Source organism: Lepisma saccharinum, chromosome 14, assembly GCF_977018435.1.
Source record: "Lepisma saccharinum chromosome 14, izLepSacc3.1, whole genome shotgun sequence".
In the NCBI taxonomy this organism is placed as follows: Eukaryota; Metazoa; Arthropoda; class Insecta; order Zygentoma; family Lepismatidae; genus Lepisma; species Lepisma saccharinum.
The window spans coordinates 78,415,087-78,442,706 of NC_139242.1; the positions used below are offsets into that span (position 1 = coordinate 78,415,087).

Here is a 27,620-nt window from a genome sequence, read left to right on the forward strand (position 1 = left end):
CTTTTGGCTGAGTTCAGAGCAGGATAACATCTGTCACGTAAGATCTTTGATTCTACCTGCGATTATACCACTAAAAACATGAATGTAATTTTCATATTTATAAGAATTATCCAATTTTTCTCCACTTCTCAGTTCGTTGAAATGGAGGTTTCGTTATTTAACATTTCTCCTCTCCCATCTTTAATTCCAAACAGAATTATTCTGTTTCACACTGAATGTACAATGAACAGAATGGGATATGTCTAAAACATACGAAAATTTTCTGCCACCGGAGGGGTTTGAATCTACGACCATCAGATTGATAATCTACAACGGTAAACACTACCCTACAAATTAAGGAGCTGACCAGTGTGAAATGTAGATGCAACTCTCCTCCTACATGTAATGTACAAAGAATACTTGTTTGTAATAAAGAAACAAAGGTAAAACGAATCGGCGCAAACATTTAATGGAGAGTTGCACATGATGAAAACTTTTCATTCGATATTTGCGGAGGTATCGTTGCATTGAACTGGAGTGGGTAAAGGAGTAAAATTATTATTTCCTAAATTACCACAAATATAAATAGTTATTTCATTAATATTTGTCAATGTCTTTTAAGCAGTACACAATTATCGTTAGAGTATCATAATTCACGATCTTATATGTAAAAATATCCCTTTGAACATGTGTCAATTCATTTTTTTTTAGTAAATTCCAGATGCAGAACAATGTAGCCACTCTACACTGCTATTACAAATAATGTTACAATGTTCTTGTTTAATAAAAGGAGAATTTTAAAAAAAGAACACGTCGTAAGGAGACTCGAACCTGGAAACGCTAGATGACCAGTTGAGAAGTCAAAGCACTACACCACGCCTTACCTTACCTTCAACCAACCATTTTTATATATGCAGTCACTCCAATATTGTAAATGTCGTTGGATATTCATGTAGTTGAACTTTTACTTTAATTTTGAATTGTTTTTCTTGTATTAGCAGCTATCTTCGAGAAAAAATTTCGAAGTGATGAAGAAAAACGAGAATATTGGTAGCTGTTGTGAAAATGCGAGTTATTTCTTCTAACTTTTTATTGTGATTAGAAATTATTCATGGAAAATATCTAGAGGCTTCTTCATTGCAAAACGATTTTCTGTTCCTGTGATACTGCAACAGACGAAATGCCTAGTGTACTGACGAAGGTCCCGTGTTCAGAACAGTATTATGAAATGTATGTGCTGTTGCGTAAGGAAACGCAAAACAAAGATATTCTACCTAATAGTTATAAAGTGCTCACTTTATTTCTCATTAATAAAACCACAGAACAATTTTTCCATAAACCTGTATGTTAAGTACGTTCTAATTTATGTTTGGCCATTTATCATTCTTTATAATTATCATTCCAATTAATCATAAACATACATATGCCAGTTGATTTTTAGTTTCACGTAAACTAGAAAAGCAGGTACTTCTACACATGCTGTGCAGGTAGTTTGAGGATTTGCAGCTTGAAATATAGCTTACATTATTTTTAAAAATTCAAATACTTCGAAGCCTCCTCGATGGCATAGCTCTAACGTCACCGCCTTGTTATCAAGGAGTCCCGGATTCGATACCAGGTGCCTTACTGTGCTTAAAAACGTACTTAATGCGTCCTGCAATGTAGAAGCCTCTCTTTTCTCGAAGATAGCTGCTAATCAAGAAAAGCAATTCAAAATTTAAGTAAATGTTCAACTACATGAATATCCAACGACATTTACAATATTGGAGTGACTGCATATATAAAAATGGTTGGTTGAAGGTAAGGTAAGGCGTGGTGTAGTGCTTTGACTTCTCAACTGGTCATCTAGCGTTTCCAGGTTCGAGTCTCCTTACGACGTGTTCTTTTTTTAAAATTCTCCTTTTATTAAACAAGAACATTGTAACATTATTTGTAATAGCAGTGTAGAGTGGCTACATTGTTCTGCATCTGGAATTTACTAAAAAAAAATGAATTGACACATGTTCAAAGGGATATTTTTACATATAAGATCGTGAATTATGATACTCTAACGATAATTGTGTACTGCTTAAAAGACATTGACAAATATTAATGAAATAACTATTTATATTTGTGGTAATTTAGGAAATAATAATTTTACTCCTTTACCCACTCCAGTTCAATGCAACGATACCTCCGCAAATATCGAATGAAAAGTTTTCATCATGTGCAACTCTCCATTAAATGTTTGCGCCGATTCGTTTTACCTTTGTTTCTTTATTACAAACAAGTATTCTTTGTACATTACATGTAGGAGGAGAGTTGCATCTACATTTCACACTGGTCAGCTCCTTAATTTGTAGGGTAGTGTTTACCGTTGTAGATTATCAATCTGATGGTCGTAGGTTCAAACCCCTCCGGTGGCAGAAAATTTTCGTATGTTTTAGACATATCCCATTCTGTTCATTGTACATTCAGTGTGAAACAGAATAATTCTGTTTGGAATTAAAGATGGGAGAGGAGAAATGTTAAATAACGAAACCTCCATTTCAACGAACTGAGAAGTGGAGAAAAATTGGATAATTCTTATAAATATGAAAATTACATTCATGTTTTTAGTGGTATAATCGCAGGTAGAATCAAAGATCTTACGTGACAGATGTTATCCTGCTCTGAACTCAGCCAAAAGGTATTTCGCACCGATCTAATACATTCTCCAATTCATTTTAAAATATTATTTAATGTTTCATGTCGATATTTTGATCAATGCATCAATTCTTGACGCCGAGACGATATCTTCTGCAACTACCTCTTCTCTCCTCTCGCCTCCTTTCTCTTCTCTCTTTCTCATTCTTCTCTCCCCTTATTCTCCTCTTGTTATATGTCATATCGCCTTCCCTCCTGTTCTCGCCTCTTGTCTCCATCCCATTTTTTTCCACTCCTCTTATCTCCTCTCCTGTCTTAGATTTCCGACTCCACTGCACTCTGCTCCTCTTGTTTTCGTTCTTTTCATGTCCTCTCTTTTACTCTACTCTCAACTCCCTTCTTCTCGTCCCTTCCTCTCCTCTCAAACCTCCTCTTCTTCTCTTCTCTCATCTCCTTCCCTCCTCTCTTCTCCTCTTTGATCTATTTTCCTCATCTCTCCTCGCATCTTTTCCCTTTCTCCTCATTACATCTCCTATTCTCATGTCCTATCTTTTCTTCCCTCCTTTACTTTTCCTCTTCCCCTTTCGCTCTCTCCTTTCTCCTCTCATTTGTTGTCCCTTTTCGTTTCCTCTCTCCTCTTTTGCTCTGTGTAGACTCATCAGCGATGAAATACTAGAAAATCGAGTTTCTTTCTTTCAGAAAGTTTTTCTTATTTGCAACAGTAATACTGATATTTTATTACAGTTTTATACGATAATACTTGGTTTTATTCCTTTCGCGTATTTCATAAATATCTATTGTGCATATGGCAACCCTGACATTGAGCCTAACTCTACACGCAACCCACCAGCTCCTTACGTAATTTGGGTTGCCTAGTTTAAAATGTCGTTGTCCTAAAACTTTTGAGAGACACTGTACAACCATACATACAGAAATCTACTACAATCTAGATAAGAAACAAAGACAAAAAGCTTTCATTTCACTCTCCCTTCTACATCCTTAGGCATGACCACCTACAGGATCCTGAAAACGTTTGGGAACAATGAGACAACCTGTCTGCTGAACAGACGTACTATATGCGTTTCTTCCCCTCCTGTTGGAGGTGACTGCCTTGGCAAAGGGCCAAATGATTTCAAATGATTTGTTGAGCCCATATCTTTCCATGAGGCAAGAAGAAAAAATCCTGTGTTCGGCGAGAACGACAACAGAGCCACGAGCTGCAGCGGAGAAACATGGGAATTGTTGAATCCGTTCTGATAAATGTCTCCAGTTGCTGCCCAAAATGGACATTTCCCTCCAAATCGTAACCAACCGAAATCTGTGGCCAATTCGTTTTCACGTTGAACATTATTTTTCAATAACGACACAAAATTTAGTGGCCAATCTCTCAGGCGAAGAAACTTTCAGTATATGGATTCATAACGTATCGTGACAGTAATATATTTCATCTTATGTACGAGGAGATGCAAATAATCAATCAATTCAATCACACTTTGTATCCGGTGATCCATTAATACTAAATCCTGTGGACACTTCTACTAGTGAACTCAACTATAAGTGTTTGTCAAAGTGACCGTAAGCAGTATACATATCATTGATTAGAAAATATGACATCACATGAGATACAAATTTTCTTCATCATCTTTCAGAGATCGAAAATATAGGAAAAAGGATAAAGATAGGAAAAAATACCGAAATATGATGTTTTATGTAAAGTAAATTAGAAAATATGTAAAAATATGTTACATAAACTTATGCAAAATCATGTCAGTTATATAATTCGTTGACATTTTCCTGCTCAAGGTATACGAGTATATGAACATGTAATGACTAAGACTAGGATTTTCATGACTTAGCATATTTTTTTTTTTTTTGGTAATGGTGATGTGTTCCCCAAACATATAGAAATTCATATTATGAAGAAACTAATTAAGTTAAGGCGCTTTTAAGGGCATATATTTTGGCATATTTGGCCATTTTTGCGTGATACAGCATACTTTCATGGATATCGGTCATACTCAGCATATTTTTGCATTTTCAAGATATATACAGTCATCTTCCAAGTGGATTTATTCTTAAACTCTCATGTTTACTCGAGAGTTTTTGTTTGGACTGTAGAAAAAATCTTTTTCACTTTTATTTGAAAATTTAGAGAAAGTATTCATTGTGCATTGCAACTCAGAACCCATAAAGTGAACTAAAAATAGTGAAAATATCTCAGCAATTAGATATTGATGTTTGAAACAGTCCAGTTATAAGGCATATTTTTCAAATTATAGTGCATATATTGTAAAATGTTAGGTCATAAGAGCATATTTTATTTTGCATATTTTGGTGATTTTTAAGTCATAAAAATCCTAGACCTAGTAATGACATACATATCCGAGGTCTACTGATAAGCAATTAGACAAAACGAGATTAGGCAAACTGGGAATACAGGACTATTGTCCTACAGTACAAGGACGCAGCATGAAAATCCTTGCAAGTTCTCTGTCAGCACAGACCTTCAATGGTAGACTTATATTTTTGAGGCTCCTCTGAGAAGCTAGATTTAATCGAGTTTCTGATCGATGGAAGACAAGCTGAAGCTTGTTGACGTTGGAAACGGAACGGCAGTGACGTAAGAACACCTCGTCTGCATTTTCTTTTGAGCACGTGATCAAGAATCTGCATACATTCCCCCTTCCCCTCGGATCAATAAATCAATTCATCTCACGTTGTCTCCCCAGAGGAAACAGCCGAGGGAAGGAAACTTGGCGAACTGGGGAGAAGTTTACACAGCGCACGTGACTGTAAAAGTGTGTTTTCCCATTTCTTTTCGTCCTCTTTTGCGAGAAAAGTGTCAGAAACAGATGGCGTTCAAATCGCTCGGTTCGTGAAGTCTGAAATTGTGTGCAGGAAGGAGTTTTTAAGTACTCCAGCTTCAAAGAAAAACTTTATTTTACCTTTGCATGTATGTTAGTGTAATTCATAAATGCAGTAAAAGTCATATTTTAGAAGTCCCACTGGCATATTTAATATATTTTATTGCAGGTGGGATCGAATAAAGTTTATTTATCTATTGTTCAAGCTGAATTTATACTTTCAGGATAATGACATTCAAAAATACGAAATCTACCAGTGACCCAGAGCTTCATGTCATGAATTTCCCTATTTTCTCTCTGTGTATGTGTTTATGGAACTGCAGTCGTCAAGTCGTTAGGGTGTCTGACTGCCACACAGGGTACCCGGCTTCGATACACTGGTTGGGTGATACCATGTGTGGATTATAATGTCTGGGGTTCATCCAATCTCCAATAAAGAGGTACCTGATGCTTAAGACGGCCGGAGCGTGATGCTGATCACATCACCTCCGTGACAGGGCTCTATTGTGAATGAGTGCCGCCCGACCTCCCACATCTCCGTACTCAGTATGTTGCAATAAAAATAGTAATTTTTGGATATTTTGGACCACTCAGTATTTAGTAATGTAACTTTAAGAACAGACTGACTGAGGATTTTTTTTATATATATTTTAGATCGCTTTAATGCTTATGTAAGTTTTCTCTACTGACCGCTTTTGAGAAGAAATTAAAATGCATCATTTTAAATGTGTGTTGGTATTCTGCTATGATTCGACAATCTAAGCCCCGGGACAGGATAAGTTTGCAGCAACTTTTCGCATATGTAGGCCCAATCGTGCGCGCAGAATATAGTTCCGCTGCAATAACGCAGATTTTCTCACTGTCTGTGATATCAACAGCTCAGCGGTTGAGGCGAGACTGGCACGGAAGAATCTGAGCGCCGTTCTGGCGCGGATTAATACATAAAACCTGCTGCAAACTTAACCTGTCGCGGGGCTTAGAATCTCGATATTCTTGGGAATTTTATCATAGCCGAGCGTATTGGGAAGAGGAGTTTACATCTGGAATCAGTTACGGATATGCTCCTCTTTTTTTGATGCATCAGAACAGGGCCGGATTAAGGTGAGTGATGCTGCAGCATTAGGCCCATTCCTGAAATAGGCGCAGATAAAAACTGACGAGAATTTTCCGAAAGCGGAACAGTTTTCTTTTGTTATATTAACCTGAAAATAAATCTTAGAATGAAATTTGGAGCCCCAATTTCGGACGCCTAGACACAGCGTTAATTATTATACAGTTACTATTATTCTTTGCGCTGTGACGTAACTATAACGTCGTTGTGTTTATTGTTAATCGATGATTTCAAGCATCAGGACCAATTTCGTCTTAATATGGCCCTGCATCAGGACGCAACGCCTATGCGACAAGTGCACGTCTGCATGTACAGTGGGATCCATGAGTATTACCGTCCAAATTGTCCATGACTATTTTCATTCACTTTCTCTTACATCCTATGTGTTTTTAAGCGATGGATTTTTATGTATGCTGGTGCAGAAGTTGTCAACAGCTTGTTTTGAGTTCTCTTTTAATTGTTGAAGCTCTCATTGGGTCAAACAAAGTGCACAAACATGGTGATGTACAATTTGCACGGTAATACTCATGGATCCCACTGTACAGAAAATGATGAGACCTAAGATGTAATAATAAAAAGAATCTGACCGGTTTTGGGCTAATCTGTCACAACAGATCTTCTTACAGAACCATATTTTACCGTATCATATTAGTGAAATATCCTGTGCATACATTTCAAAACAATAAAACCAACATGTAACCAACGCAAGTGAAGGAAACACTGCAGAAAAATTCATTACGTTCTGAATATCGAAATAAATGGAACACGTCAAATATAGGGAAACATGTGACTGTTTTAAACTACAGAACTCCTCAACTCCTGACTCTAACGGCACGAAACAAAAAAAAAGAATTCTCTACAGGAAATCATGAGCTCTGAATTTGGTTCAATGTCTTTAGAACGTAAATTACATTAGTTACATAGTGTCAGAAACACAACGTTTACACTAATTCTAAAAATTAAAATAAATAATTGGAGTTTTCTAATCCAATTAGAATTTTAGGTAGCTCTATCAAGCAAAAAAAAAACATAATTTATCAAATTTTCTGCTCTTTCATTTTTGTTATCTTCAATTTTTTTGCATACAATGTACCGTTTTCGAGATATGTATTTTTTTAAATTTCAAGGTGAATTTTTGGCGCAATTTTTTCAAGATAATTCCTTTATTTGGCTAGCAGCAGTAGGCTGCTCTACCACCGAACTTACAAGTCAGAGTGGTAAACTTCACAAAATCGGATTCATCATATTTTTTTTTACTACGGAGGCAGCTGGTTTCAGTGTTGTTGCAATTAGTTCCCCCGACTAAATTAAAGCATACTCATTTCAAAGACAATTGAAGATATCCTTCACGGTTTGAATTATGTCATACCTTATCAAGACGATTTGCTCATTTCCGGTAAGTGATCCACTTCCGGTTTAGTCATCAAAATTCACGGGTTAAAATCCCGGTTTAGGTATGGGTTCATTGTGAATTCATCAATTCCTCAATTTCATCTAATGATCTTCATCGTCGCGATTGGCTAAAATGCCAGAAAAGCGACGTAAAATAAGAAAAAACAAGATGTAAACAGAAAGTTCAAATGTAACATTTTCAAGGCCATCCATTCTCTTGATGGGGAGATTATTAATATTATTATTAACTATACTTTAAAGCAACATCCGCTATTGCACTGGAGGATAAAATGAATTTGCATTTATCGTCCATTGTTATTTAGTCCTGATCTACAATACTGTTTTGGGATATAAACTGTGTTCCATTACTACGCCGCGGGAAACTTTTCACTCTGATAACTGAGTCTGAAAGCGACGAACATCGTGTCCGGTTCCTTCCATATGGAGACCATCTCTCTCCGTGCCATTGCACGGGAAGCACCCGTCTAATTAGGGCTAATTGTTGCGTCACGAAGCTCAGAGTCGAAATGCGAACATCTGAGAGCTCTCAAGCTGGCAGAAACAGCTTGTTTATTTTTCCAAACTGTCTTCCGTTGCTTCGTTGTTATTCATCTTCGCTGCGCACGAACAGCCTTGGCGCTGTGCTGCGATCTACACCACCACAGAGCCTAAAGTTGATATTCGACAAAGGAACATCGCGGTGCGCAATATGGGTTCAGTGATGTAGTCCCAATCCAATATCAAATATAGCTACAAATAATAATAATAATCACATTCGCAATAAACACGCTTAAAAAATAATCGCGTATGAGTTAGTACATACTAAAATACCGTATACTTCACTGTCTGTGTAACAGCCACAAGAAACAATTTCTAGCTATATTCTATCGCGGGGAATCTCTGGAGCAAAGTCGCGCATAACGGCACAGAAAGGGAGAAAGCTAGTGGGCGGAGCGAAGCAGAACACGCTCCTGCAAACCGCAGTCCCCTTTTCCTCCTCCACGCAATCCGGTTCCCTCTCACTCTTTAACTGATCTCTCTCGAGTAACTACTTCTTTTTGTTCGCTCGCTCCAGTTTTTCCCGGGACAGAGTGTGGAGTTATTTTTCTATCACGTCGAAATTCTGAGTGCAATAGCTATAAATTACATAATATTGTGTTACATACAGATCCGCATTTCAAAATGACAATATTGTGTTATATATATTACAGATTTCACTCCATTTGCAAGTAAACAAAGTAAGGAAGCGATAAAATGTTAATACAAAATTGTGATAATTATTACAAAATGTAGATTGCATGATGATCACTTACAAAAGTATTTAGTGAAACACTGTTCTCGTGTGTATGTGTACCTGCAAATATGAGAAGACCCGAATAAAACATTCAAAAGGGAGTTAATATGTAGTTATTTTTGGTAATAATACCAAATATATAAATTATTTTTTTATTAAATGTAATAATGGTTATAGGACACCTGTTCTTTAGACTAAGAAACAAAAATCTCGTTTTTTTTTTTCAGACCTCTGAATAATTTTGTATAATATGCCCCGGACACTGCACCCACCTAGGGCTGGCCCTGCATTCTATCTAGCAACTGTAGTTCAAGAGATATTGACGAGTATACAAACGGTTCAATCGATATAATTCATAATTTTTTTAAGCTCGAGTATATTAAATTCTTCCATGCACAATGTTGTCCCTAACATTGAAAGAGGAACATAAATTGAGAGTATTTGAAAATAAGAACCTTTGGAAAATCTTTGGACCTAAAAGGGATGAGGAGACAGGTGAGTGGAGAACATTACATAACTTAAAAGTACATAATTTGTATTCATGTCCAGATATTATTAGAATGATTAAATCAAGAAGACTTAGGTGGGCAGGCCATGTGGCACGAATGGGAGAGGAAGGAAGAGTTTACAGGATTCTTGTTGGGAAACCTGATGGTAAGAGACCCGTTGGAAGACCAAGACGAAGATGGAGGGATAATGTTGAGATGGACCTAAAGGAAATTGGTAGGGATGGAAAAGAGCATACAGATCTTGCTCAGGATAGGGACAGTTGGAAGGCCTGTGTTCATGCAGCCATGAACCTTCGGGTTCAAGAAGGCTAGAGAGTTGGTTAGTTAGTTAGCACAATGTTGTATACTTCTAATGTTCTGTGTTCATGAAATTCTTGAAAGGCATTGTTTTCTCGGTTGCACTGATTGTAGGCTAAAACAACCATACAAGCAAAATGACTTGTGTTATCAAGGTTGCAAAGTGGAGAATTGTGTTCAGCTGTTAGTTGTGGACATCCGCTTTAAAGCATCTGGGTTAATCTGACTGGCGCCAGTGCGGCGGAGAATGAAGGAAGAAGAAGAATGAAATGGAGAAAATGATGATGATTAAGAAATGAAAGAAGGAACGTCGTTACTTTGCTGGGTGTTAGTAATGGGTCTAAATCTAAATTTGCAATGCAATTTTCCTGGGGATATAAGTGCCAGCCATTTCTTAAAAGGTGCTGGTACTGATGCTAAGGTTGCTAAAACATCCCAGATGGCGTGCCAGTATAATGTTCAAGTACTCTACTCTGAAGACCCTCAATATTATTGAACAGTTATTATACCAACATAATGTGAACAAAGGAATATCTCAGTATAACTTAACCTTCCCTATTTCGAATTTTTAAAATGTGAACCACATGTATGCCTGAAAATGAAAAAAACAATTAGGCACTATCGAATTTTGTTTTGAACAAGTTTCTGATTTGAGGAACGTCAACGGCGAAGAAAATAAATTGTGACGCGGTGAGTGTTCAATTTTTCAGACACTAATAATGATCTATAAGTGATACGGTGTACAGTCACCCGCAATACAAATGGTACACCTAGATCCTGAAATAATCGCTTCCTGCGTGGAGTTATGTGTGTTGCCTTAACTCTGCGGCGACAGACGAACTTCCTATTGAAAAGTTGCTATTGAAGTTGGCTTACTACCGTAGATTTAGGCAACACACACAACACATTGCACAGAAGCGGGTATTTCAGGATCCAGGTGTTCCATTTTTGCCGGTGACTGTACAAACATAAAGTAAAAAACCAGGATGTGCAGGTCTTTCAAACTGTTATGTACGTTGTATGTTTTACATAATGTTACACTGTGAAGCGAGAACGTTTTTTTTTTGGGGGGGGGGGTTAAAATAAAAATTGCATAACCTTGTACCGACAATAGAAAAATAAATATTCACAAAATAATTTTGAATTTTTTTAAACTTTGTAGTTATTTAGAATTCATGAACAGATATGCTCTAGGGTTCATTACATCCTTTTGCACTCATTTTAAATCAGTTTTAACTTTCTCATAAAGGTTTCCGATAGCACAGATTAAGCAGATAACGACTAATACCACGATGTAGCACAATAGGTTCATGGTGAATTAAATTCTTTGCATAGGGAGATAATGTAGACAAACAAAAAATCAGTTTAGCTTCTAAAAACTAGATTCTATGGACGCTTCCGCATGTCAAATTATTTGAGGGGAGTGCTAGGGGTACAATTCGGATCAAATAATTTAGGGATTACTGTATTCCCGTTCCTGTGCCGCCACTGTTACAATTTTAACAAAAACATGGAACAAGGTCCATGAGAAGTAAGTCTTGAAACTTTCCTGGCGATGAATGATAAGTAGATTCCCTCTGGCTATCGACCAGGTGAGTTGTCGAAAATATTTCAAGCTTTCGAGAGCTAACGTCACTCTCATCTTCAGGGTACAAGTAATTAATTAATAAATAACTGGAAAGTGGTGTCCCACTTCTACCCTGAAGATGAGAGTGACGTTAGCTCTCGAAAGCTTGGAATTCTTTCCATAACTCACCTGGTAGATAGCCAGAGAGAATCTATTGTTCAACGTCCACCAACTTTACGCGCTTTCCATTCGAAAATTATAAAGATAGATTTAGACATACTGCTGATGAAATACGTAAATTAACACGAGCTTTCAGAATCTCCAATATGATGTTGGCTATCGTTAACAGTTCTCGAGCTTTGGCCAATTATTTTGTAATATACTTGACGTGAGTATATTGCATGATGTCACATAATGGTAAAACAAGTTACAATAATCCACACTAAGGTCACATGTCTTCTAAAATACAAGTATTAAAATTATGCATTATTTACTTGATTTCTGTTGTTTACCTGTTAATAAAAGTTATATTGAAAGTTTAAAACTTCAGCGTGATTCTTCAAGTAGAAACTAATTCTTCAATTAATACAGTACATTGGTGATTCCTCGTAATTGTGCCTCGGTGTATCTTATGAACTTTACAGAAAAACTTTGCGATATACATAAATTTGTGTTTGTAATTGTATTGAGAGGCTGTGAAATCTATTCACTTTCAATGTTGACAAAAGACAGAAGTTCGTTGCTAACCGTCAATGATTTAACGTGATGTAACAGTGATGTTCCTTTAAACAATTGGGACATTACTCACATATTAATGGTATTTTTCTGCATTAGCAATGCAAGTTTCGTTTGGACTTCTTTTAACCTTGGAACTGTGATGCACTGTGATTCGCTGGTTTCATTTAATTCGTTTATTATAAGGAAAGATCCGCATAAGACCTTGAGGCACTCCTTAATAACATATCTAATCTGACAAGGAAAAGGTTTTTATGTCGAGAAACGTGTGTCAATCACAATATGAACATTTGAGTCAATGTTCCACTTGCTGAACGAGGTTCCAGACCTACCAGTTGCGTCTATTTTATCACATGCCATTATCGCTTGCCTCTTATTTTGTTTATATTAAAGTGATAGTAAAGAACGGATGACATTTGAAACCATAGAATCTATCATAGTAATCGAACCAATGCTTCTTTTTTCAAATATCGGCGTGACTGTTATGCTCTTTTAGTTATAAACTGTTTATTGACACCTTTATCTATGAATTAATATATACATACATACATACATGTATAATATATATATATATATATATATATATATATATATATACATACATACACACATATATAATATATACATATAATAAAATTGGTATAAATCTGTGATTTGCTCAACAGATTTCCGAGCATTGTCCAAAGAAGAGCCCAACAAAAATTATTGAACATTTAATAAAAAAACAGTTAATTACTATCTTCCTTTAACCCCAACAAAATATTATATATATATATATATATATATATATATATATATATATATATATATATATATATATTACATTACATAAAACTTAGTGTTTTGTTGTATTGAAAGAATCTTGATCATTACTAAATGTTTAAAGTGAAGGTCGAATACATAGATATGTCAGAAATCCTTGAAATTTGTATTAAAATATGAAATGATTGGTTACTACTGGCTGGTATTAAGTTATTTCATTTCGAAACTCTAATGCAGAATGTTGATAACATAATTCTGAGTTTAGAACTGAACTCGCTAAGTCACTGGACCTGCACAAACTATGAAATATTAGACGTCTGTGTGTGTGTGTGTGTGTGTCTAAAATGTTACTTTGAAAATTGTGGAAAACACTTTATACTTTAATTAAAAATATAAATGTTCATGCATGTGGACAGATACCCATATTAAAATAGAAATGATATCTAACGCTATCAAACTTTTGTACAAGAATATCACCTAGATATCTAGTTTACTCAATAGTTTCACATAACAGAAGTCGGAAATGAGACAAGCAACTCTCGTCTCCAGCGAGAATAACCGAGACAGCGCTTAAAAGAGTCTAATCTTTTCTTGGTGCATATTTTTAGCGAACGAAGGAGTGCATTGCAATATATGATCTGCCATATGGTCCTGACAGATGGTGTGGTGTGAAAGCATCAATTGATATTCTTCGAACTAGTCCTGTTAGATGCTGCTTATAGAGTTTGATTATAGCAATTGAGAAGCACCACTATGAAGGTTAGGCGTGTTTTGCGACTTTCAGGGCCATTTCTGACAATGACGCAAATGTTTCGTAATTGCACATCCACGTATGAGTTACGCGAATATTTTATGAGCCCAATTTACACAGGATGAAGTGTAAGTGCTTCCGGGTTCGTGAATTAGGATGAAAAGCTTCTGGGTTATTCGTTACACGAGTAATTGGACATGCTAGTATTACAACAAGATGCATCTAAGTGGTTGTGCATTACGTACTCCAGACTTGGAACTACAGAAATCTAGTAATCACACGGGGCAAGCCTAATCTTTCGAGCCAGCCACCGTGGCGGAGTGGTTAGCACATCGCGCTACGACGCCAGGGGTCCCGGGTTAGAATCTCGGCCTAGGCATGAGTGTTCTTTATGAGTGTATGAAATGCGGCGCTGAATAACATAAATCAAAAGAGGAGACGAAAGCTGCATGTTCAGTCACAGGGAATAAAAATGGGACACCTAGATCTTGAAATACAAGGTGGCGCAAAAGTCATCACCTGATTTTCTTATCCTAACTTGGGTTTTAAATTAAACAAAGAAGGTTTTTTTGTGTTAAACTTTTATTGATACTTGTAAGTTTTATGTCCTCAATTACGTTAACGTCCAAAAAATTACCACCATTCCAATTGATGCAAATTTGGGCTCTTTTCATTGCGTTTTCCATGGTGTTGGAAATCTGCGGGGAAATGTTTTCAATTTCATGTTGAATATTGTCCTTTAGTTGCTGTAACGTCTCTGGCTTATTCACATAAACCAATGACTTCAAGTATCCCCAAAGGAAAAAATCTGGAGCGGGCAAATCGGGGAACTGGCCGGCCATGGCAAATCACCAAAACGGGATATGACTCTGCCCGGAAAAGTGCCACGCAAAATTGTCACAATTTTCCCATGTTCTTGTGGGGTATACTTATACATTTTCGCACACACTAAATTTAGTGAGCATCTTCTATTTAACTGACAAAACACTACTGATATAAACAACAAGATGTCAAAATAAAGGTGAGTTCAAATAGGATGATGGCTTTTGCGCCACCCTATACTCGCTTCCCTGCAAGGCGTTACGTGTTGCCTAACTCTACGGCGATAAGAGGATTTTAATAACAAATTCTCAATGTCAACTTCTACTACCGCCGTAGGGTTAGGCAACACACAAACGCCTTGCAGCGAAACGAGTATTTGAGGATATAGGTGTCCCATTTTTATTGCCGTTAACTGTACAGCATACCATGTGAATGCGAGCGAGACTACATATACTCTGTCCCTGGTATCTCTGGAGCGAGGGAACGAAAGAAAGTCTCTACGCAAGTAGTGACGCGAGGGAACGAAAGAAAGTCTCTACGCAAGTAGTGACGCGAGAGGGCTTGACCAATAAACGCGTGAGAGGGAACGGCATTGCGTGGAGGGGAGAAAAGCGACCGCAGATACTAGCGTTTGCAGCAACGTGTACAGTGTTTATTATTTAATCCGGCCTTTGAAAATGCGTGCGGTGCGTGGATCGTAAACTGTAGTATTACGCACGCGCGTTAAGGTTTATAACGAAGAGAAACTACAAAGCGAATGACTTGATTTTCGAAATGCCACATCGAGCAGTGGCCTGGTTTTCTTTAAAAAAGCCGAGTGGCGTGGGGGTTCTTTTGTTTATCGTACAACAATCACTACGAGAAGGCAATCTGATAACACGCTTGCCTGTGTTCTTTTTTAAAGCATTGAAATGTTCTTGCTCCTTACTCTTGGCTGCATATTTTTGAAATGTAAGCTCCTCTTTTTTTGCATCTTATCGATATTAGTATGCGAACAATATTTCACCGTTGTTTAACCCTATCTTTCTTTATCTGACGTCACAACTGCATGTACTATTTTCACACCCGTCTGACCCCATCATTCGTGTGGAAGAGGTTCTTGTTTTCGGAGACGTTTCTCTGCTGTTGAAGTGGTGTGTTTCGTGTGTGTGTTTGCGTGTAAGAACAATGGTGAGTGCGTGAGGCGAATTATGTGACTGTTGTCTCTGAAAATCAAATCATGCCGGGTCCAACGAAATCCACAATCTGATCTGGAAAGCCCTTTAGAGGACAGGTCAGAGAAATTGTTTACAATATTACAACATATTTGCGAAATCAGAAAGAGTTACATAAACATAAATAATAATACATAAACATTCAAATTTCGTTAAAAATACTCAGACCATTCCGCTCCCTCTAGGTTGCAACACTGAGAATCAACGTCGCCGCAGAGAAGGGAGTGGGGAAATGTGGTGTGAGATGCGCAACAGCTATTTGCAGCGTCTTGTTTTTAAACTTGTCAAGTTATAGCTGGAAAGTGCGATTCCAAACGCGAGAGGGGGAAGCAGGTAGAATACTCACCAAACCACCCTGTGGCATTTTGCTTGTATAGGTTCGCTTGTTGTGTTTATTACTGCTTACTGTGTTATGTTTGTGGTGTCTCTTTGCAATTTGTAACAAACCATTTCGAAGTGGAACAAAGAAAACTGTGTCGTTGTGGTTCCTGTTGCACATTCTACAAAACGCCATCGATATAATACACAATGCCACAAAGCACTCGGTTACTACATTTTCTTTATTTTATATATAATACTATGTATAATAAATACTATTATTAGTAAACGCTATCATGGTTAATGCTGTGTATATTTCTGCTAATTATAATATTTACTAAGAGATCAATTTATTTGAATGATCTAAAATAGAGTTACTGGTTTACAATTCTACAAACAAGTTTATCTACTAATGTAACGTGATGAATACTTTCCTGATATATTCTGTTTGCTTACACGTATAGTATATAGATGGCTATTTTTTCCATTCTGTACCCTTACATAATTCGTAAATATCTCTACTTATTTTGGCGGATGTTACTACGTTTGAAACTTCATTGTTGTTTCCACAGCAGACCATTTTCACGGACACCGCTTCCTGACCCAAGTGCCGTCACCCCTATTTTGCCAATGAACACGTCCAGTTGGCGCATGCGCACTTCCGTCCATGGTCTCGGCTAAGGCAGCCAGACAGTATTGCTTCGCTCCGCCCACTCGCTTTCTCCCCTTATGCACAGCCTTGCTCCAGAGATTACCGGAATAGAGTACAGGGGAATCTCGACGCCCTCTAGAAAGAGGACAGTAGAACACAAGTAGCACACATGCAAAGATGAAACAGGAAGTTGAAAATAGCCGAACATGAATGGAATGAATCAGAGAGAATTCAGTCGACCAACATAATATTACTATACGAAGAACCAAATTGGAAACTGAGGAAACTCAAAGATGACTTCATATCAATGGGCCAAAACCCTATAAGTCCTCCCAGTGTAGAATTCAAACGAATATTATCCCCTCTCCTCAGAAAATAGAAATATACTAGCATTAGCAGAGGAAAAAAAGTAGTATAGAATTCCGACGGGTACCGAATTTGCAGTAAAAGCACAGGTCTGTCGTAGGATCGGTCCCCACCACTGGCAAAAAGACATTTGTTCATCTGAAGAAAAGAAAAAGGCGCTCTTTCGGAAACATAGTGTGAAATAAGTATAGGGAAAAGCACTACAATTGTATAATGTCTAATTGACATCTAATGAAAGCTCCCTTCTCCATCATAATGGGTATCCCACCAGCACTCTGTTGGAGTGACTGAGGAAAAAAAACAACAGGTAAACACGTCAGTCAATACGGTTTGACGTGTACGAGTTCCACATCTTAATGGCATTATTAGAGTAAACCAAGGGAGGGTTGTTAAAGGTCCAGGAATTTTAAATAACTTCAATTCCGGTCCAGGATAGAAAATCAGCAAGCGTAAATGGGTTCTGGACCGTAAAGAACCTTTTTATCTGTAAAGTATTTCAATTCGGTCCAGGAACCTTTTTTCCTAATGAATTTAAATACGGCCCAGGAACTTTTTTTTTCCGGGTCAGTTTAAATAGGGTATAGGTTCCGTGTTGAAATGAAACAATAAGCAACTTGGACCGAATTGAAATTGTGCGAGAAAAAAGGTGCCTATCCTGCAGAGCAACCCAATAGAATTTATGTGTTCCTGAACCTTTAACAACCTTGAACCAAAGGTTCCTAGCTTGATTCCCAGCAGGGTCACAGAGAAAGAGATAATATTACTGAAGTCCACCATGAAGCCATCCTGACACAGATGATTTCTGGGATTTACGAAGCTATCCTCTTCCCCTCCTTGCCCCTTACCCCTTTGTGTTCCTTCTCTTCTCGTTTGTGCACCTCCGGGGAGGATGAGGCAACCGGAACCCGGATGTCAAGTGCAGCTCTCGACCGTCCGCTGGGGCTGTTTCTGCTCAATGTGGTGGAAAAGCCAGTTTCATGCGAGGGACTTTGAAGTGTGCGAGATCTTCTCGAAAAACAATTTACTTTTTTTTTTTTTGCGCTCTGTGAAGAGAATGCCACGTAAGGCTATTATGACACAAATGGAAGTTGCACTTCAGATCGTCTGCCACATTACTTCCCAGAGAGCGCTGAAAAACACATTCAGACGATATCAGTGCACAGCACCAATGGCTTTCGAGGGAATTTTAGTAAAGGGGAAAGGAATTCATGTCGCAAGTTCTTGTATTCCTTTAACACAGTCTTGTTATACCGTCTCTTTTATCCGTCCTCAGCAGGGAATGGATTTGGATTTATATGTAATAAATAGGGAACGGAACTTGATGTGCTAAAAATCTCAGAAATATTTATTTTCTTATGTATCATAAATCTTGAAAATATGTGATAAAAACAGGAAAATATGTGACAAAAATAATAAAAAAAACATTTGGTAACAAAAACAAAATATTACATGCATTTTAAACATCTGAAATCAGTTTCTAAATGCTTACCTCTTAGTGAGCAATTTTTTTTTTGGAAGAGTTGCACTGGATCACCATAGTTTTTTCCAAATTCTCCATTGTAAATCTGTGCCGATTATCTCTAAAATGCATCTTATATTGTGAGAAAGATCGCTCCATGTCACAAGAAACAATTCTTGCATATTTGAAGCACGAAATGCCACTAACGCTGAAGTTTTCCAAAGCTTCCTCTTCCTCTACTTCACCTTCCAAAACAGGTGCAATTTGGCACAAAGTTTGAAAACCTTGGTTTTTCTCAAAAATTTCTGTACATTTAGACATTAGCACTTGTGCGTTAGATCCAGTGGGGGTAATATTTTCCCCCAATAGGATCGTAGGCGGCGCCAGAGGTCTGCCAGCGAGCGTGTTCAAAGACAAAACAAACCTAACACTATCGATATGAAACAGGTGCGGAGAATAAACATTTTTCCTTCGAGAATTACGAGGTAGCTGAAGTCAATGAGCGATTTTATGTATTTAAAATTAAAATTCTAAAAATATATGTATTTACTTACGGAAAACTGGAAAATATGTGTTTTTATGTAACATAAAATTTGTGTGTTGACATATAAGGCTATGATGAAATTTTGGCAAAAACGAGGGTCTCTATCTTTATTTATTTATTTACCTAAAGTTCCGTTCCCTAGTAATAAATATGTACGAAAGATGTAAATACATATTTAGTTATTTTCACCAAAATATGGAGTTAAGTATGGACTTAAAATCGTAAATATTTACCTTTTTAACAATATAAGACACTACACGAGCTACATAAACTACAGTACGCCCACATTAACATTAATAGCAATAGGCTGCTCGACTTGGGACTCTCTTCCAATGTTGCCAAAATAACGTTTGTAACAACCAGGAGTCGATGCTTGAGCACTCATTGTCTATTGTTGACAACAATTGTAAATAAGTCGTGTTTACAATAGCATGTAATGGAAGAAATATCAACTTTCAGTTTAGTTACGTAAAGGCTCACCAAGTAAACACGGGAAATGAACGTGTGGACGTATATGCCAAAGCCGCCCGATCATCGGAATCTACCTCACTTGGGAGACTTCCATACACGGATCTTCTCCCAAGAGTTAAATATAAACTTCAAGATAAATGGAAACAGTGGTGTATGAAACAATTTCAATCCGCGGGCAAGACATATAAATGGTTTGCAGAACATTCACAAAACAAACCTTGGTACTACTCATATAATTTTCCAAGATCAGTTATTATTTTTATAATACGTCTACGTACAGGTCATGTTCGCACTAATGATCATTTAGCACGATTACATATTACAACAAAACAAGCCTGCACACGTGGAGAAGTTAATCAAGATGCCACACATCTCTTTTTACAATGTCCCAATTTCGACAGAGAACGAGATAAATTATATAATGGTTTGCGTCGCCATGGAGTTCCATTCCCTACATCTCTAATTGCCCTGCTCATGGATCCCATTCCTCCCACTATATGGCTTCTTTATGGATATGCAAGAAGATCTAATTTGACGATCTAACAAACAGTATATATATATATATATATATATATAAGTCCGGAGGGCTCATTTAGTCAAATCCACTCTCCTCACCTCCTCGTTGGGGCCCCCTGGGATCTTTCAAGATGCGAAAGAGAGAGTGGTGTGCGGAAAGCAACGGGAAGCTACCGCATATATCTTTTCCCTAGAAAAACTGCAATCATGATGAGTCATTCCAAGGCAAAATATTCCCGACGTAAACTAGCCCCCCATTCGGATGTCCGGGAGGGGGATGTCTGGGAAGGACACGTTATGACAAAGGACACTGATGGGGAAAAGAGAAGCAAACAGAAGGTAAGATTAAGGATTGGAACGTGGAATGTCAGAACCCTGTTACAGTCGGGAAAGCTAGAAAACTTAAAGGCAGAAATGAGAAGAAACAAAGTAGATGTTATGGGAATATCAGAAGTGAGGTGGGAACAAAATGGTGAAATAGTGAGTGATGAGTTCAAGATGTTTTATTCTGGAGGTGATCAACAAGGAAACCGTGGTGTGGGAATAGTGCTAGGACCACGTGTGAAACATAAAGTTATAGCAGTGCGTTATGTGGATGACAGGATTACAATGGTGAAACTTCAAGGAAAGAAGAAAGACTTAGTGTTAATTCAAGTGTATATGCCACATAGTGGGTTGTCAGAAGAAGAAGTGGAGGAAAACTATGAGAAGATAGAGGAATTGATGGAAAAAGAGAGAAAGGGATCGTGCATTATCGTAATGGGTGATTGGAATGCTGTAGTAGGAGAAATGCAGGATGGAAGTACAGTAGGAAGATATGGATTAGGCGAGAGAAATGAGAGAGGGGAAAGCCTGGTAAATTTCTGTAAAAGAAACTCCCTAATTGTTGGAAACACACTGTTCCAACAACATAAGAGAAGGAGGTACACCTGGATATGTCCAAGAGATTGTAAAAGATACCAGATAGATTACATACTGGTACAAGAAAGATTTCGAAATTGTTTGAAAAATGCGAAGACATTGCCAGGAGCTGACATTAATTCAGACCACATCTTGCTAATAGGAGAAATCAATCTTACATTGAAGAAGATAACCCAAAACCAGGTGAGCAAGAAACCCCACTTAGAGAAGCTAAGGGAAGAAGACGAAAGACAAAAATTTGCAGAACATTTCCAAGGAAACTATAATAAGTTTAAAGCTAGTTGTAACAATAAGGATGAGATGTGGGATGGAATAAAAAGCTGCTTACAGAAGGCAGTGGATGAAACAATAGGCTACAGGGAAAGGAAAAGTGCAAAGAAACCATGGATTACTGAAAGTATGCTGGAAAAAATGGAGGAACGGAGAAAATGGAAGAATGTAAATACAGAAGAGGGAAGACATAATTACAAGATACTGAATAACCAGCTAAGAAGAGAAACTGACAGGGCAAAAGAACAATGGATGAAACAAAAATGTGAAGAAATTGAAGAACTGGAAAAAAGAGGAAGGTATGACTTGATGTATCGTGAAGTAAACTGCTTGGGCTTCCAAAAGAAGAAATGGAAAACAATGTGGATGATAGAAGACGAGGAAGGATGTGTAATCACAGACAAAAAAGGAATATCGAATGTGTGGGGAAAGTACGTTGAAGAGCTCTACCAGAAAGAGAATCGCCCAGACAGTCTGAATGTAGAAAATGAAGACGACGTGCCTGACGATGAGAAAGGATACTATATCCTGAATGAAGAATTTGAGCAAGCACTCAAAGAAATGAGGAATGGGAAAGCAACGGGCACTGATGAAATTCCTGTTGAACTTATCAAATGCCTGGGAGATGGAAAAAGAGAAATACTGCACTTATGCAATGAAATCTATGAGAAAGGGGATTGGCCACAAGATTTCACGGAGACTGTTTTGGTACCTCTGCAGAAGAAAAGCAATGCCAGAAAATGTTCTGAGTACAGGACAATCAGTTTGATATCTCACTCGGCAAAAATTCTTCTAAGAATTCTGAACAGACGCCTATACTCGAAGGTCAGTGGCGAGTTAGAGGAAGAACAGTTTGGTTTCAGGAAAGGAAGAGGTACAAGGGATGCAATTGGTTTACTGAGGACCATTGGGGAAAGATATTTAGAGAAAGGAAAGGAGGTGTTTGTAGTATTTGCAGACCTGGAGAAAGCCTTTGATAGAGTGAATTGGGTTAAACTTTTAGAAATTCTGAAGAAAATTGGTGTAGATTGGAAAGAGAGAAGACTTCTAAGCAACTTATACATGAATCAACGAGTTAAAGTGAGAACAGGAGACGAAATGACAGAAGGCTGTGAAATTGGAAGAGGTGTACGACAAGGATGCTGCCTATCGCCTACTTTGTTTAATATTTATTTAAAAGATATAGTGAAAACTTGTTTCCAGGGCACAGGAGGTGTCAAATTAGGAGGAAGAAGAATAAACTGCATAAGATTTGCTGATGACATGGCATTATTCGCTGAGGATGAAATAACCATAAATAGTATGTTAGAAGAGTTAAACAGCAGCTGTGAGCAGTATGGGATGAAGATTAATGTAAAGAAGACAAAGGCAATGGTTATAGGACGGAAACCAAGGAATATTAATGTGAGAGCAAACAGTGAAAGAATCCAGCAAGTGGATAGCTTCAAGTACCTCGGATGCACTATAAGCAGTGACATGAGCTGCAACCAAGAATTGAAAATGAGAATCGCAATAGCAAAAGAAGCTTTCAATAGAAGAAAAAATGTTTTTTGTGGACCCATGGACATAGGTCTAAGGAAGAGATTAGTGAAATGTTTTGTGTGGAGTGTAGCACTATATGGTGCAGAAACCTGGACGTTGAGAAGAAATGAAGAGAAACGACTCGAAGCTTTTGAAATGTGGACATGGCGAAAAATGGAGCGTGTAAAATGGACGGACAAGGTAAGAAACGAAGCCGTACTGAAAAGAGTTGGTGAAAAAAGATCTATACTGGAAACCATCAAGAAGAGGAAAAGAAACTGGTTAGGACACTGTCTAAGAAGAAACTGCCTGCTAAGAGATGCCTTGGAGGGAATGGTTGAAGGAAGAAAAGTCCGTGGAAGAAAGAGATATCAGCTTATGGATGATATTAAATTAACTGGGTTGTATGCTATTACGAAGCGTAAGGCAGAGAACAGGGAAAGCTGGAGATTGCAGTGAAAAACCTGCCAATTAGGCAGAAAACAATGAATGAATGAATGAATATATATATATATATATATATATATATATATATATATATATATATGTGTGTGTGTTTTTTTTCATTCTTGTGAAAAATAAGTGGATAGTGAACTAAATATATATCGACTAACAGTTGATAGGGCCAAGAAGAAGAAGAAGAATTACAATAGCAAAAACAAACAGTTGGGAGGTTAAAAAAGAAACACGTTATTGTTCAGTTGACAGAAAACTTGTAATTAACTCAATTGGAGGGTACAAAAAGGATCTTAAACTTTGTTTAACGTCGTTTCGAATTTTGTCAAATTATTTGCAAGAAATTCACCCAACTCTTTCGGTCACACGGGGACATATAGTTGAGAAATGTTCTGAAATATGGAAATAATATGTGAAAATAACTAAAATATGTAAAATATGAGCCAAAGTATGTACAAATATGGAAAATAGAAACTGAATTTTTCGAGGCTACTTGCCATGATGCGCAAAGATAATACAAAATAACTGATTTCAGCTTCAAACATAAAAATGTAGGAAATACGTTCCCTGGTCATCAGGGGTGTTTCGAGAGTTTAGTACCCTATGCGAAATAGGGTGTTATCAAGAGGTTAGCGATTTACAAGCGTGACTCCCCACAAGTAGGCGAAGTAGAGAAAATCCCTGACGGCGTGGTTTAAGGGTGATTTCTCGCGTGTCGTGGTGTTTGCAACAACAAACGTGATAGATTATTCGGCCAAGACATTGTGAAGATGTGATGAAAATTTCACCTTCATGCTTAGGCTTGAATACAGTAAGCCTCAGAAATCACGAGCAACCTTGTGCTGCAGCTTCGTTGCCATGGTTACAGATCCTCCCGGTAGCAGCTCAAGGACCTAACCGAGCACTTGCTTGTTTGTTCATTAGATTAGAGTTTTTTAAAGCCCGGGACGGAAGTTGTACGTAGTTTTTATTTATCGACAACGTATCGACAGAATGTCTCGTCTGTCTTTCTTTCCTATTTTTTTCTGACAAGACACTTCACAGTCTTTTGTTTTCCTTGTTTGCAGTTTGGAATAACAATTCTGTTTTGTTTATTTGCAATATAAATGAAATAAAAGAACATGCATTGGTCTTTCGTTGCTAGGTAATGCTTAGATGAGCTCCAATGTACAAGATAATTCAAAATGAATGGTGCAATTTTATACAGTGGGCTTATGCTTTGCCACTGTTCCACCAGGATCGCCAGTGTTGCAAAATGGCTAGTGACCAGTAGAAGGTGTATTGTGTGTTGGAGCTATCAAGAACTGATTCACTCACAATGGCGCAAAGACATTTCCGCATGCGTTTTGGTAGTAATGCACATGTTTCACCCTTCTCAAAGATTTGCCAAAGTTACAACTGTGAATTGTTAGTGTCTTCGAAACAACAATGTCTCGTGCATAGCATGTACTTGATTATCGTTTGGACGTTTACCACATTACACGTGGTTCCCAGGTTTAATCTTTGTAATGTGAGTCATGGGAGGAAAACTTCCACAGTTTTTCTTCATGTTGATGCCTTGTCTCATTTTCTATCATAAATAGTAACGTTATAATAACTGTGTAAAGTTGCACCATTCATTTTGAATTACCCTGCATTATGTTTACCTAGACGGGACGCTGAGGTGGCATGTATAATTTTCTCCAAGGCCTTGTACGAAGATTGCTTGCGTGGCTTTTCCTGTAACTGAATATTCAACATACCGTGTGAATGTGTGTATGGACAATGCCTATGCGTTTGAATAGCAGCATTCAATCTATGCGAACGAGATCAGAATACAGGCACGTCTAATGCACTGCAACATGGACACAGAGAAGTCCATACATATCGCTATGACATGTGTCTGAATATCCTATTGTATGTGATAATTTTCCTCTCTGCGTACAGTGTCAACTCATGTTTGTCCCATTCAACAATAACAATCATTCCTGCGAAGCTGTGCGGTGGTATTGGTAATATCTTTCCCTAGAATCATTCCTCAATTTAAAAAACCTCCCCTCCAATTCACAAAACACCCTCTTTTTACTCTCATTACTCTCAGTATATCATTGTTAATATCATTAAAAGCTATATTATTTATTAATTGATGTTTTAAGTCCACTTTATGCACAGATAAGCTAATCGGGACTGGACCTAAAGTTTAACGTGGGATACGAACCACGGTGCAATGTGCCTCCAGCAGGTACCGACCCCGGGACCCCTTGACTACAAGGCGACGACGTTACCACCACGCCATCAGGAAGGTCATATTATTTGTTAAGAATGATTGAAAACACAAAACACGTTTATATGTAAAATACAGATTAGTAGAAGAATTTTCGCTGAAACATTACAAGTGCATCTACAACAGAACTAGTGCTACGCAAGCCTGGACGAAAAACACGGAAATAGCAATCCCAAATATCACCGTCTCAATTCACCCTTACGGAGAATTCACACCGAAGCGACAAGCAACAGGCGGCACGTGTCGCTTTAGGATTTCACCAATAGAACGCAGGCTTTCAAGCCTATCATGCCGCTACGTTATCAAACCTTGCTCTCATTGGTTCGTTCCCAAGTAATATGTATCGCGTGGAAGCGAAACCTCAGTAGTGAATGCAACCTTTCGAACCGAAGAGACATGACAAGCTGCACGTGTCGCTCGGACTGGGCCGTTTTCTCAATATTGTGCATCATATCGTTTCGGTGTGGGTTCTGTTTGTGTTTTTATGTACAAATCAGTATGAGTTTATCTGTCTTCTGTAATTGGAAGTTTTACTTGTTTTGAGGGCAGTAATTAAGTAAGTAAGAAAAATAAGTAATCCCTACACAGAGACAAGAGGGATATATTCTTATAGTTATTATCCCTACGCTGGAGATATTAGTGACGAATCTGCAGTTAAGACAGGGTCCTCAATCTTCACAGTCCAACTGTGAGGCCGCATATGCATCGGTCGACTTCCAGCTTGGAGATCGCGGTTTGCTGCGGAGGCATTCATGCAAGATTGATGAAGTCCCCTGTCCCAGATGGAATCCGCGATGCGCTCTGCTCCTGAGACGGAACCGTGCGAAGAATGTTCTGCAGATTTCTGCTCTCCGGTATTTCACGAGATCCCACGCCTGCACTATGACTGCCGCTATTTAAGGTCCTCTTTTATTGCTTTTCCTCGGAAAGAAACATTTATTTTAAGAAATTTACGAACGCCTCTTGCAGCTGTGTCAACCAGGCATCTTCATTTTCTTTCTGTGCCGAAGAAAATTTCATCCCACTTTATTCATCAAGGAGAAAGTGTGTGTGTGTTTGAATTACTAACTTCCCTCGCCGACTGGAATCAACGTGGAGCTAGTAGAACCGTAGCCAGAATTCTATTTCGGGGGGAGGGGCTCATCCCTTATCAGCAGCTGTCATCTAAAGGCGAAAAAGTCGGCGTGTAGAAGCCCTGAAGATGAATATTACAACTTAGTATGCAAGATGTTTAATGCTCCTAAGGAAGTAAAATTAATTACCATTATATACGATTTAAATTATATATTTGTAGAATTTCGGAGGGGCTTCGGCCCCAGAGCCCTCCCCCTGGCTACGTGCCCGGTTAGATCCTATCCGACACTCAGAGGCAACTTGTGTAGAGTGGCGTTATTTCCGTAACATCGTTTGCCTGTTACGATTCGATCAATTTAATTTGTAAGTGGGAGAAAGAAAAGTATGCTAAATACGGCAAAACTTGTCCCTTTGCATTGCACCGTCTCTCTTATAAGGAGGCTCCATACCTTCTTATCTTTAGCGGTGTGATTAGCATCAAGTTCCGTCCGCCTTCAACCCAAACATCGCCTCCAGGTATTTCCAATCACGAGACAGTGTAGTCGACGCGCAAGCTACGTTAACGACCAGCTGGCTTTTGGAGTCCAACCAGCTGCAACAATCACATTGAACCCACAGTGCTGCCACACATTTACTCTAAGCCACCTTGTCCCTCCGTCTTCCCATGGTCTCCACATTGAAGTTGCAAAGTACGGCAACAGCATATCCACAGTCATGTGACTGAGACTCCACGTGGAGTAGACGAGCAGAATGTCACGTACACAAACTGCATGGTTGTTCTTTGAGATAGACGATTACACTGGTCTACATATGATTTTTTTTTCCTGCTGTCTTAGATATTTTAACTGATTCTATATAATTTGAGGT

At 38.0% G+C, this 27,620-nt stretch overlaps 1 protein-coding gene across 5 annotated transcripts in view; it reads right to left on the reverse strand.

Moving 5' to 3' along the window:
• Nep3 (M13 family metallopeptidase neprilysin 3) overlaps positions 1-27,620 on the reverse strand; it is a 159,815-nt gene that overhangs the window by 74,957 nt on the left and 57,238 nt on the right. The gene's annotated exons all lie outside the window — the stretch shown is intronic.